The 13,390-nt window shown below is 43.0% G+C and overlaps 1 protein-coding gene across 3 annotated transcripts in view; it reads right to left on the bottom strand.

Moving 5' to 3' along the window:
* LOC139760667 (uncharacterized) overlaps nucleotides 1-12,055 on the bottom strand; it is a 42,071-nt gene extending 30,016 nt beyond the window's left edge. Inside the window, exon 1 of one of the 3 annotated variants that reach the window (XM_071684171.1) lies at nucleotides 12,012-12,055. The gene's annotated coding sequence lies outside the window, so the exon portion shown is untranslated. Of the gene's footprint in view, nucleotides 1-1,098; nucleotides 1,794-10,402; nucleotides 10,620-12,011 lie in introns of those variants that run through there. The other 2 variants (XM_071684169.1, XM_071684170.1) reach the window with 2 other exon arrangements.
* Nucleotides 12,056-13,390: the final 1,335 nt, after the last annotated feature.

Here is a 13,390-nt window from a genome sequence, read left to right as displayed (position 1 = left end):
CATTCTGCAGTATCTACAATTGATGTCAATAGTGTCAAAAAATAAAGGAAATTGATCTGAGAAAAATATCAATATCTGTGAAGCCCTCAGAACGCTGAAATAACCGCATCAGTTACGATAAAAATAGAATCAAATTACAAATGCAATGTACCACATTACATGACTGTCACATTCTGACCGGTCATTACGATAAAAAGCCTCGACATACATGGGAATTGGAGACCACACACAAACTGTATAACTTGTTATACAAAGTAAAATGCACTCCTTGTGGCCAGTAAGACTGAAATAGGTATAGGATATGTCACCGCTGGAATGTGAACTGGGTGACACGATGCTGTGTCATGTTCAAGGATTATGTGTTCACAAACCAAGTCAAAATTTACACGAAATAACATGTAAACATTTACGCACAAGAACAAAGACATTTAAGAATTCAATAGACACAAATGCTAAGCTACAATATTCCGAGTAATAAATATTACATGATTATGATCATATCACCCTTTATAAATAACATGCGTATATCTCCGAGAATCACACCAATATATTCTACGCAATTCTACATCAAAGCCATACTGCTTCTACAGCCGAGATCTCCCCCAAAGTCTTATATAAGCCAGGAAAACAAGAACAAAGAGGTAAGACGTCCGATTTACACTGAATGTTTCAAGAATAGTTTCATCCTGCCGAGGAGAGTAGGTCCCGCTTCCCCCTCCCCAAATAGACGCTACCCTCCAAACATTTTCCCTCGCGTGTCATCAGTGCCCTGTATATATACTTGGCCACGCTCGGCTGATGTTCCGACGTTAGTCTACTGATCACATACACCATGCTATCAGCATTTGATAAACTTATTGTGATGTATCGATACTAAAGAGGATTTTATACTTAAAGATCTAGTGGTATAGATATAGAAAACAGAAGTTTCAGATGAGTCCTAATTGTAAAGAAATATATCCTTAAGTTATAAAACGATCTATTTCAGCTTACCAATACACAAATCAGTGTGATGATGTGTTTAAAAAAAAAATCACATATTTTCTTACATAATAAGTCAGCGAGTGAAATATCAACAACACATCTTATTCAACTTACCGAAGAATACTACAACTGCAGCAGTACCGAGATGATCCTAAGATATATCTGGCTCATGCAGCACGTGCGTTTGCTTTTATATTGTATATGTACCACTCCGAATATCCTTCTTCCCGTAAGTTTCCAGAAAAAAAAATCAACACTGGGAAGCTCTTCTATATGTTGCTACAAATGTTTCCCTGGACACTTGCGAGCAACAAACCCAAGTCAACACGGGTCATCGAGCACTGACCTAAGCACCGTATGTTCGGCATCCAACTGACGAGTTTTCGCCAATATTCTCAGAGAAACACTAAACTTCGCCAATATGAGGAACCCGACTCTCGAACGCACACACTGCCGGGCTCCGTACACATCTGTGTAGATTTTCACCTTGCGAGGGTGTGTGTGTGTGTGTGTGTGTGTGTGTGTGTGTGTGTGTGTGTGTGCGTGTGTGTATACGTGTAGTGAGAGACTTTGTTGCTAAAACTGTAGTAGTCAGGTAGCGTGCGAGAGATATTCAGGTGCTCTTCATTTTCGGTCTATATTTTCTCGTTCTTTTCATGATAAATGTCTAATTCGCGATGCATGATTCACTTTTGATCTTGGACTGTGTATTGTAGACTATAATAATCTATAATTATCTAGTAGGCCTTCCTGAGTTGACGGTGAAATAAGCACAGAGCTGGTAGCCGCCCCAGCGCCACCGCCTGAATGGTGCGGAGAAAGAAAACGGGCCAAGAATTGCGGGCCAAGAATAGCATCGTAGCGATACTGCAAAGAGGAAGCTATTTTTCGCCCAGGTGGTTTAGTACATTGGACGGACGAGGAAACCGCCAAGTTCTGGGGTTTGTATCTTTTGAACGAAAGGAATAGTGGGCTATCATATGTAATTTGATAGCTAGACCACTAGCGTACACTTTGAAAACACTCACCACCACACCTATGTATATGAACTACACTACGCTGCTTTCCTTGTGCGTAGCTTTGTCAGCTTCTCTATTTTGAGCTTCAAGAAACAGGCTGTTATCTCAGTGCGCAACATGACAACCTTAACCATAATTTTTGTGCCAAATTTGACAAGGTACACTAAGCTCCTTTGTTGATTATTTCATTCTACACTTACCAATTGCAAACTCAAAAGCTTCTTTACCACGTAATAACTTTGATTTCTTTGACTGACAAAGATATTGAGGAATCTGCTCTGTAAATGTAAGGCTGACTGGTCCTACAAACCATAACAAGCAAATGTATATGTAAGTCAGTGTAATAGAGAGTAGGAAAAAAAAAGAGTAAGTCATTATTTTTACATCACGAACGAAGAACAGGAGCGTCCCCACCTCCCCCCCCAGCATAAAGAAGTATGTAGACGACCCACATATCTTCTCGCAAAGTGATGTCTTACATCAGATGGTACCAAATAAAGTACACTTAAATGGTGAAATTATGTCTAGGTAAATATGCATTCATAAAAGTGATACCTCTGAATGTACACGATACACTAATACCCGCAAATGAAATCGAAAAGAACAAAGAAAAAACGTAATAGATTTAACTGACGAGCAAACTCTTAAAGATACAAATATAAAAAAGAATGGAAAATGTTAAGTAGAACAGTTAGCATAAAGATTACTTAAAATAAACGTTCGGTAGAGATGTTGCAACTATAAACAACAATAAATCAAGGAAAGTGGAACAAAAACAGACAGACTACTCCAAATAGCGTCAAGTGGAGCGACAGGAAGGTATAAATAAAGTGCATGTGTTGGGGCAGCTGGATGCAATATTTAGCAACTAGGTTGGCTTGGCAACACCGACGGCCAACTCTAGCCTCTCTGCTTCTTGCGAGTAAGGACCAGAGTTACCAGACTGGAGCCCTAGTGCTTAAGTCGCAAGAGGCAAATTTTACCCGTATACCAAGAGGTAGTGAGGCTAAAAATCCAAGGCTAAATAGTGTTGGTAGCCACACCACAGCAATGGACGACTCTTATCTTTATGCTAAGACGCTACATAGTCAAGATTCTTGAGTAAAGTGCTATTAGTCTTTAAATCTCAGCAGCAAGCGATTTCTACCCTTATAATTCTATGATGTAAGGTTCAGAACCCTGGGGAAGTACCACAAATATTCCTTAGTAACAAGACGATGCTATTAACAGTCTTGGAGCTCCGGTGTACTGGATCATCTGCCTCACAACTTGCACATTCTCCGTTGCTCTCATAATGATTCAGATTTACCTATAAACATAAGTTTACTTTTTTGCCAATACCGCTAATTAATTCTAAAGAAGTAATCTTATTACGCCAGCCAGTGTAATGCACATTAAAGTACTTATGCCCCTTAATCTGTATTTTTCCATGTAAGTATACACGCACAGCTGGTTGCAACTAGCGTTACTGTAATGCAGGCACCAAATCGTATTGTGGATGGGGGGTCCCTTATATCTCGAAAATGAAATTTTGAAATTTAAGATGTAAATCTGTCACAAAATAAGAACGTCTCTGAAACCAACAAAATCCGTTGCCTCTACACAAAGGGTATTTATAATCACTGACTTGATGTTTCTCCACGTGAACAGACTGTAATATTCGCACGTGCTGCACCTCCATCAACAACCACACGTCTCCTGGACGTAAAAACCAATAGAATCCGACCTAAACAGATCCGCCACAATCTGGGCCACGGGAGACACAAGCGGGTCACCCTCCCTCTTCATCCCCCCCCCCCTCCAACTCTAACCTTACTCGTACCATGCGCTCCTTGTCTAACCCCAACCTCTTAGCTCTGTCCCTCGCCTACCAACCTATTTCTTCCTCTATCACTTATTCACCCTCCCTCCAACCACTGATCAATTCCTACCTTCTTTACCTCCACATGAACCCCTTCAACTCAGCACCCAGTCAGTGCCCCATGTCGTCCGCAACCTCTTCTCCCGTGCCAAACCTCCCATCTCCCTTGTCCTGCCAGGCTCTCCCTCTCCCCCACCCCAGTGTTTCGTGTGGCGCACCCTATAACCCAGCCCACATATTCTCAACCCCTCTTATTTGAGGACAATGAACTTCTATTTTTCTTTCTAGTGGGATCAAAACTTTAGTTATTTTTACACCGAGGAACTACTTCGAGGTGTCCCTGCCCCCTGGCTCCTGAGACTCGCCGTCATCATGTCCGACACAGGTTGAACAACGCAAGAAAACCACAGGTACAAACGACACAAGAAAACCACATAAAGTACGACTCTAGAAAACCACAGAAACGAAGGGGGCGAGAAACCCACTGAGACAAACAATGGAAGATGCCCACAGGAATTAATGATGCTAGAAACGGCAACAAACAGCATGTCCAACATGCCAGTGTCCGTCGCTGCTCCCGCCAACACACGTCATAAGCATTACGTTCATTTTTGGCACTTCATGTGTACTCGGACCCATCCCCCATCCCAACCAGAGACATTGGGTTCATATTATTTTCAGTTACGTTTGAAGTTTTTCTCATAAGTCATTCAAACAAGACAAAGTTTTCGCATATAGGACAGACGAAAATATTAAGGGAAATTATGATAATACATTCTGTAATTTCTCGTGAAGTTCTTGAAGCACCTATTGGTTTGTTGTTTCATTTAAAGGCACACAAACTGCTTGACGAACTGTAAAGGCATGTACTATACATTAAAGGATTCAATGCTGGCATGGCTATATTATGCTATCTAGTAAACTATGGTTATTTAGACAAATAATAATACAAAATCGGGCAAAAGAAAGTAAGACGAGACATGTACCTTCATATGACCAACAATGATACGAACAGGAAAAGCTTCGTTTGCATGATTTGGTCATCCGCGATCAAGACCAAGTGAAGAAGTAACCAATAAGAAGATTCAACAGTTAAAGGAAAATAACATCCTGTTGTTAGCCTAGTCTGGGTAACAGTCGTGTATCAGGTGTATGGTCGTCGGCTGCCAACCATTCCACATTTTAGCATAACGTACGGTCGACACGATGCTACGAGCGAGTTAACACATACAGTGTCACGGGAAGCGAATTTAGTCTTGTGACTATGTGTTGCGGGAACATGATGCATTCCGGAGAATTATCAAGATAATCTTGGTGCTATGTAACGCGTGGCATCCCTCTGAGTGAAAGTTAAGTCAGGTCATGCCGGGTCATCAGGTTGTTTACGATGAGCGAGGCGTAAAGAAAACGGGACGTGGGAGTGCTGACGGGAGGAGGAGGAGGAGGAGGAGGGGACCAACAAATACCTGGGTTGGATGGCATGTGTGGCTGGGAACCACAGGAACAATGTGATGAGCGTTATTACCTAAAATCACAGAGAATATTTTTACTCGTACTTAAGTAAGATGATTTGGCCTTCAAAAGTATTACACAACAGTGTCTTCTGAACAAACGCTCGCCGGATAGCACCAGGGACACGTAAACACCAACTGACGCAGATCGAGAGGAAGATGACCAGTCGTATTAGGCCATTATCGTCACCGAATCACCTCGTTAAGAATGGCCCGAGTAGTAATTCAGGAGAAACACGTTTACATAGTAAGAAATGTTGCCGAGGTCGTAAGAGTAGACTTTAGAGCAGGTTTTCCCTCCAGATATGAAAAAAAGTTGGTTAAGAATAGATGACATTGGAAATAATGATATGGATCCAAAGAAGTATGTTTCAAATATGATCTGTTGACTTCAGAAATTACATCTATTTTCACAGGTTCTACTCAGAGTACCGCAAAATCTTTGTTTCTATTTTCACTGCAAACTTAAGAACGACGACAGCTCAGCTCCACTCAGAAAACGGTGCTCAGCCCTGACGCGGGTCATGGTAGGGGTTACAGAGTCCACTAACCGTCGGGCGTACCTGTCGTTTCCCAGGGCAGATGCTCACCTAATCTACGGTCCGCTGTAACTGTCTCCTGGCAAGGTAGGTGCTCAACTGATCTACCATCCACGGCGGATGTCTCCTTGCAAGGCAGATGTTCACCTAACGTACAGTCAACGCAAACCGTTCTCCTTGCAGAGCAGGTCCTTACTTAACCCTGAGGACGTTCGATCCTGTTCCAGGCGCTGGCTCGTCAAACGCAACTTTAATGGTACAATACGGATAAATACAAAGCAATAAACAGAAAAGTGCGCGAGTCAAGATCTTTCCGTATTACATACAAACCCAAAGTTCTATCACAACGTTGACTCAATAATATCAAAATGTCTCGCCAATGATTCTATGAAAGTACTAAGTAAAAAGGTCAAACAAGAGACCGATTGTGTCAAGAGAAACTCCTCATATAGCCAGGCAATTTTAACCCTCATAACTAGGCAGTAAAATTCTAGGGACCGCGACAGGTGGATGAGGCAGCTTGGGAGTGTAGAGTGTGGGATCATGGCTGGTTGCCCAGGAGTCGCCCGGATCATCCCAGGGATTACTGGAAAAACTCCCGAGTATGGTGGGCTGGGAGTGGTGGGGAGGGAGGAGGAGAGTTGAGTGGACGGCCGAGTGAACCAACCTAACCTACAGGTTCAGGAAATTCCGATCCGGGGCAACCACTTTACATCTATAAGTACGACAACATAATCAGGTATGCAATACTGTTTGATGTCTTTCTCTTTATGCATCGTTAGAATGTTTGTTGACTAACGAGGTTCGTGTAGGGCTCCCTGTTGCCTGTACCAAAGGGTAGTGGTGAGCTTATAGTACATGTCTGTCTGCTAGTGTTAATCTACAACACCCGATCAGGCACGCTCAACCAATGACACTCGGCCGGGCACTTAAGATATTTATTTAATCTTGAAAGACGAATTTATCAACACAGTAAGAATCCTTATGTAAAATTGTCATGGCTTCCGATTGCTAATAACGACTCTCTGAAGAAAAGGAAATTATATATCTAAAATTTGAAGGGCAAATCGACGCTTTTTTTATGGAAGGCCTCTGCTCAGTGTTGCATGATGGACTGAAGTAGCACCATCTGTCTCCCCACGGTATGTGCTAGGCAGGTCGCTGTCCGACAAGGCTCCGAACCCTCTCGCCGCGAAGGTACCATCTAATTCCATCACAAGTGGGACACTTTAAGCTCTCACTCACATAATACTTATGTGTTCTTTGAAAGTGCACGTTCATATACACTATATTTGTATATATATATATATATATATATATATATATATATATATATATATATATATATATATATATATATATATATATATATGATAATTATTTGAGTAAAACTACATTAAACTGGTACTGATGAGTACTCAGAAGTACGATCATCTATAACAATCTAAAGACGTTTAAAATTCCTCGAAGTATAGCATTAAGTGCTGACCTGCCCGTCATGTTGTGTGTTCGAGGGTCTGGCCAGTAAAACATCTGCCATACAATAATGTTTTTACGATCCTGCCTCACACGGCCCTAACCCACATTAACTAAGGAGCAACCACCTAGCGCATGCGCTACACTGCACGCGGGCATATCAAAGCGCTTACAAAATTTAAATAGCATGGAACCTTCCCGTTTTTATTGGCGCGCGGCTGCCGGCGTGCCTGCTGGAGCCATACAAACATACAGCAACACTATTGCCAAGCTCAGCGTGAAAGCTTAACCATACACATTTAAGTAACTTTTTAAAGTGGCCGTAACCTTTATATGTTCAAAGCTCAGAGGGTAACAATTACGAAATTTTCCTGCAGTCATCATCACGTCACCAAGAGTAATACAGTCTTGATTAGTATTCAAAATGCGAGATAATTGCTCGTCTGACTATGTTGAGGTGGGCGGCTACATCCCTGTACCCCTTCCAGCCTCTGGTTCCCGCCATCCGTCTCAAGATTCTCAGCCGCACTCCAGCCATATAACCGACAGTACAGAACGTTTATGGTTTCCAACAGTTATATACATACTGACACCAATGTCACACGGGAATAGTTCTCAGTTGTTTCAGGCTTTATCTGTGGCTCCGACTGAGTAGTTAGGGAGCGGAGCTGAAGGCAGTGGTTCCTCCTCTTGGGAGAGCTGGATGGGTCTCGGCTAGAGGGAGGGGGATAGGAAGAGCTGTAAGAAATAGGGCTGAAGGAGCGGAGATAGTAGATGGTTCCTCAATAAGGAAGAGCTGGGTGGAACAAGGCTGGAGAGAGCTTAGTGCGAAGGGTCAGATGGATGAGACAGGGCTGGGAGGCAGTACCTGCTACAAAGACCGTGCAATGTATAGGCAGCGAAGACGCAGTGCAGAGAAGTGAGCCATGACGTTGAGGGAGGGAGAGGTGCGTGTGACGACGTTAGCGGTGATGGGGGTATGGCAGGGAGACTTCACTAGGGTGTGGTCTCCTGTTGGGTGAAGGCAGCCAGGCTGACGCTACTGCCGATCTGCACCACATGATGACTACCGTTATAACCATACAGACATAGGATTGGCTGACGGGGTGGAGCGTGGGTGGCGGGACGGGTCATCTGACGTCCCCGCACACCACCAAGGTTGACTCCGGCCACTACAGTAGCTCAGCCCAGCAAAGGATCCTGACCTTCCTCTCCCCTCCCCCAACACATGTCAGCCACTGGAGATCAAGACTCGCGCCCTACACACCACCAGATCCCCTGCGGCCGATTTTATTTCAATGGATGACCAGAGTTCTATCTGGTATCATAAACAGACTATCATGATCCTTTGTAATGATGTGTCGGATTCACGATTACGTTATACGATCTAGTAAGAAAGAAATTGAAGATGAAACAGTTCTTTTATGTAGTCAGAATTTTCAGCAGTGCCACATACAACCAAAGACGAGATGCAGGTTTTCACGTTCCTTGCTTATTCACAGCATTCATCACAACACGTTTAAAAGAAAATAACCATTAGCTACAAATACTGAACACTGAATCCCTTCGCAATGGAATCAAATTCCGCACTGACTGAGACGAGTCAGTTTAGATTCTATTGGATGGACTAGTTTACGTTGCAACATGATCGCCTATCTTGAAAGTTCTCTTACGGTATAAACAAAAATGTTGTCATCAAATTGTCTCGAGTATAAGATTAGGATCATCAGTAGGAAGGTGTTGTGCAAAGACGAGGAGAGCCTTATGACTACATCTGGTATATACATTCTACCGTTTTCCTTACAACAGCTGATCAAAGTTATAAAGTCTAAGAGGATGTAAGAAGAAGGCCAAACATGGACGTGAAAGAACGTACAGATAGAAATAGATATCGAGCGTAAAGTCATTAATGCAAATTCCATGTTCAACATAACAAGGAGGAGGGGCCGGTGGTGCTGTGCCTCCCTCCCTACAAGCGAGTATGGTATAACATTACCAGCGGCCGTCCCCATCCGTCTCCATCGTTCAGCTTACCTTTAATATCTTCACATAAGAAAACTGTAGGTTGCCGGTAATTTCACTCAACAATAAGCACCAGTTATGTACACATCACTCTTATTGTAGCGCTTGTATCCTCTGAGATGAGCGAGGTTCGTCGAGGAATGTGAGTCAATATCGTGAACTCCGTTTCCACTGAACTATGGAAGAAGTGTCGATATCAAGGTCACTCGCAGTGGTCACAAAATTAGATATTAAGTGGATAATCTTTTCCGTCCTTGGAGATGAATGCGTCGCTTTTCACTACCGTCACACTTATATTCGCCAGCGCGGTGCAGGGCCTTGCTATCGTACATGGCTATTTCATCACATATATCATTCAACGAACCCTTCTCCAGGAGGCTCTGCAACTTCAAGGCTGCGCTACAGGCGCGTGGAAGGATGGACTCTACCGGAATAAAAAGTCCGTCGACGAGATTGTACTCCGACAGAAGAGCCTCGCTGAAGGTGACTGTTCACTTGCTACGTAACCACAAGCAGGCGGAGCCCCTCACCGCCTGGCATGAAACTTAATGGTATTCGAAATAACCAAACAATATATATATATATATATATATATATATATATATATATATATATATATATATATATATATATATATATATATATATATATACATATAAGGACCTTCCACATCTTAAAAAGGGTCCTAGAACTGAACAGGTAAACGGATAAATATATATAGGTTCACCTGACGATTCGCTCCTCGTCTATATTGTAGCTTAACCTAACCAAATCTAACTTAATTATTCACTACCTAACTTAGCGTAGAAAAATGTTGGGTGGAACGGGGAAAGGCTAACTTCAGGCGATCACACACACACACACACACACACATATATATATATATTGTAACACGATGTATCGGTGAAAGCGAAAACAATAAAAAAAGATCTCAGGTCTAGTGGGAGTATAAACATACTGGTTATCTTCAATAACCCGGTTAAGACTTACCTGGAGGCGTTACGTCACACACACGTCACCGACTCCTCTGTTATAAAACCGTATGCACACATCTGGTGTCACCAACAACTGTTCCAAGTCACATCGGAATCCATCGCAGCTGCGTGTTGTACGAACACCAACAATTATCTAATGCTTGAGAAAGCTTTCCCAGCTCGTCATTTTTTTTTTCCGCGAAATATCTTGGCCGTGACTGGTGGAGGCGCGGACCAATCAGAGACAGCGGAGGGGTAAGAGTGTGTAACTGGGCGCTAGTTATCCCTTTCTTTCCTGCCGCCATTAACTCAACGTTTTAGCCTGTTTGTATGTATGCTGTGCTTCCATTATGGAATGCGGGGACTTTCTAAATTTCTTAGACAACCCATATACGAAGGACAGAACTTAAGAAAATAGTTAAACGTATACTTAGTATGCAAAACGACGAGTGAAAATTAGAATAAAAAAAAACAAGTTATTACAGATTGCTGGAAGATCGTATTGTGTTGATAATTATCGTACATCACGCCCATAGCAGACCCCACAAGTGAGTGGTTAAGTTCTGTAAATATTCCAGATCCTGACCGGCTACACTAAACGGGTTCTCCGGAATGCGTCAAGAAATCATTTGACGCAAAAATGCTCGACTTAACGACCCTCGAGTTTACGGATGAATGCAACCAACCGCATGTGACAATGAGCCAGGTTTGTCGTTCTTGTATAATCATACAGTCGGAACAAGTTAATGATGATATTTGTGTCATGGTAAAAAAACGAAAATTATTGTATGATTATGCCTCAAATGAAGCCGTTCCTACTGCCAATCTTTAGTAGTAAGTATTATGTCCAACTCAAGACTCCGCCATCACAGACCTAACCTACGAAATGAAGTTTCATTGTGGAGGACCCAGGCAGCAGACACGACCGCTTACGCACCAGCAACCAGACATTCGATCACCTCACACCGTTCAGCAGATATAAACTGCATAACCCAGCCAGTAGATACGACCCTCACACACGACCAGGGGACGTTTGAGTGGAGGAGGGAGAGGAGAGGTGAATCTTTACGTGATCCCAACAACACGACGACCGTGAGCACTGCTGAAGAAATACGAAGGTGCGAGAGTGCGGCCGCCCTCCTGCTCTTGCGGCTGCTGCTGCCTGGCGAAGGACTCTCACTCTCTCCCTACGTCCCACGCTTAGCACCGCCCTGTGTCTCCCGTGACACTCTACTTCCAGGGTGTGACGGTGTGATGCATAGCTGAGCAATGCCCCTAAGACATTCTCAAGGCATTCCCAGTGGTTAGATCCTGCCACTCGCTAGGCTCTGTTACTACCCAGGTCCTTTTACTGTCCTAAGCCTCGATGACAAGATGCATCAGGCAGACACACGCATCATCTCTAACAATCTCACGTGGTTTTAGGTACCACAGTCTCTCACGGCTTCTGGCGACCTGAGCTTACTGCCACCCTGAGTGTGACCGTCTGGGGTAAAAATACCTGTAAGCCCGACTACCCATGACCTTACTCCCTCCTCCTTAACTAAAGCCTTCCCCAGAGGTTACCGGGGGAGGTTTCCTCCTTAAGGCGGGGTAACGAAGGGCTACGATGGACTATACTTTACCTTTTTTCTTCAGATGATGATGAATTTTCATCTTGGTTAGAGATGAGGCTCTCTGTAGTGTCCGACGACGTCCCACGAACACAGAGGGACTTGGCGGCCTTGAGAGAGACAAGGGACTTGAGGGACACTTACAGGTAAGACCTGTCAATCTTAATAGACACTTCAGGCATATATATATATATATATATATATATATATATATATATATATATATATATATATATATATATATATATATATATATATATATATATACACCAACCAATACAGAACTAGAACATATCAAATGCTCAACCTGGAACATGACAGAAAATCAATTACCTTTCGTCTGTTTCCTACCATCATAACCGCTTGATCCTTGTAGACCGTAGCTAGGCCGACCGTCCAACATCTCTGTTTCCCGGAAGCCCAACCTCCGCTAAACAACAAAACGGATATTAGCCTCATAACTTATCCTTTCTGTCGTTCGGTTACATATTTTTTTGCGGGAAAATCCTCGAAAGTGATTGGCTGTCGTGGGTGACCAATAAGCAGCAGTCACTCAGGGCGCAAAACAACAGACGATCGCGAAATACGTAAACAAGGTCCTCCCCTTCTGGGTCAAGGGGCAGCCGACCCGCTTTGTCGCAAGCACGTCGCTCCCCTTGCCTAGTCTTTGTCAGCACTTTTTATCTTTTTATTCGTAATTTCTGCCAAGTCAGGTTTAGCTTTCTGCTGTGTTCCTCTGAGTGTCTATTCGTATCAAGAATTGTTTTCTTTTTCCGTAACATCAATTATTCACGCCACTGGCGTTGTAACCCAGACTGGCTGGGGAAATCTTTGATCCCAACAATACACGACAACACACGCCTGTCACGTTGCTATGACTACGGACCTGATAACTGTTTACGTACAAATAATAAGCATCACATATCCCAGGATCGACAATGCTAACAGTTAATACTGACCTGATGAACAACCACGTACGTCTGACGCTTGATACGTTATCAGTTCGTTTTCATGTCGGTCATGTCATCACGCATCCCTTCGTCAACAACGTATGTTATCATTTGGCTGTTTAATCAATAAATATGTCCATCTCTTGGGAGAGGAGTACCCAAACATTCGTATAGTGAGAAGGGATGATCATTTCTCAAGTGCAACTTGCGATTATAGCCTCTTGAATCAGAATTTGTGTTGATAGATATTGTGTTCTGTCCTCCATCTGACCATGTAATGCTAAAGATTTTGAGATTACTCATCTCGCATGTTCACTCTTGAAAAGAAGGAAAAGTAAAATGCAAAGTTTTTAATGACTAACAGAACTGAATATCAAAAAGCTGTTGAGTCCTGCAGACGCTAGAGCGGCGATATGAGAGAGAGAGAGAGAGAGAGAGAGA

The sequence above is a fragment of the Panulirus ornatus genome, chromosome 37 (assembly GCF_036320965.1).
Source record: "Panulirus ornatus isolate Po-2019 chromosome 37, ASM3632096v1, whole genome shotgun sequence".
NCBI lineage: Eukaryota > Metazoa > Arthropoda > Malacostraca > Decapoda > Palinuridae > Panulirus > Panulirus ornatus.
The sequence above is the reverse complement of the archived record's forward strand: the minus strand, read 5'-3'. Positions and strand labels throughout refer to the sequence as shown.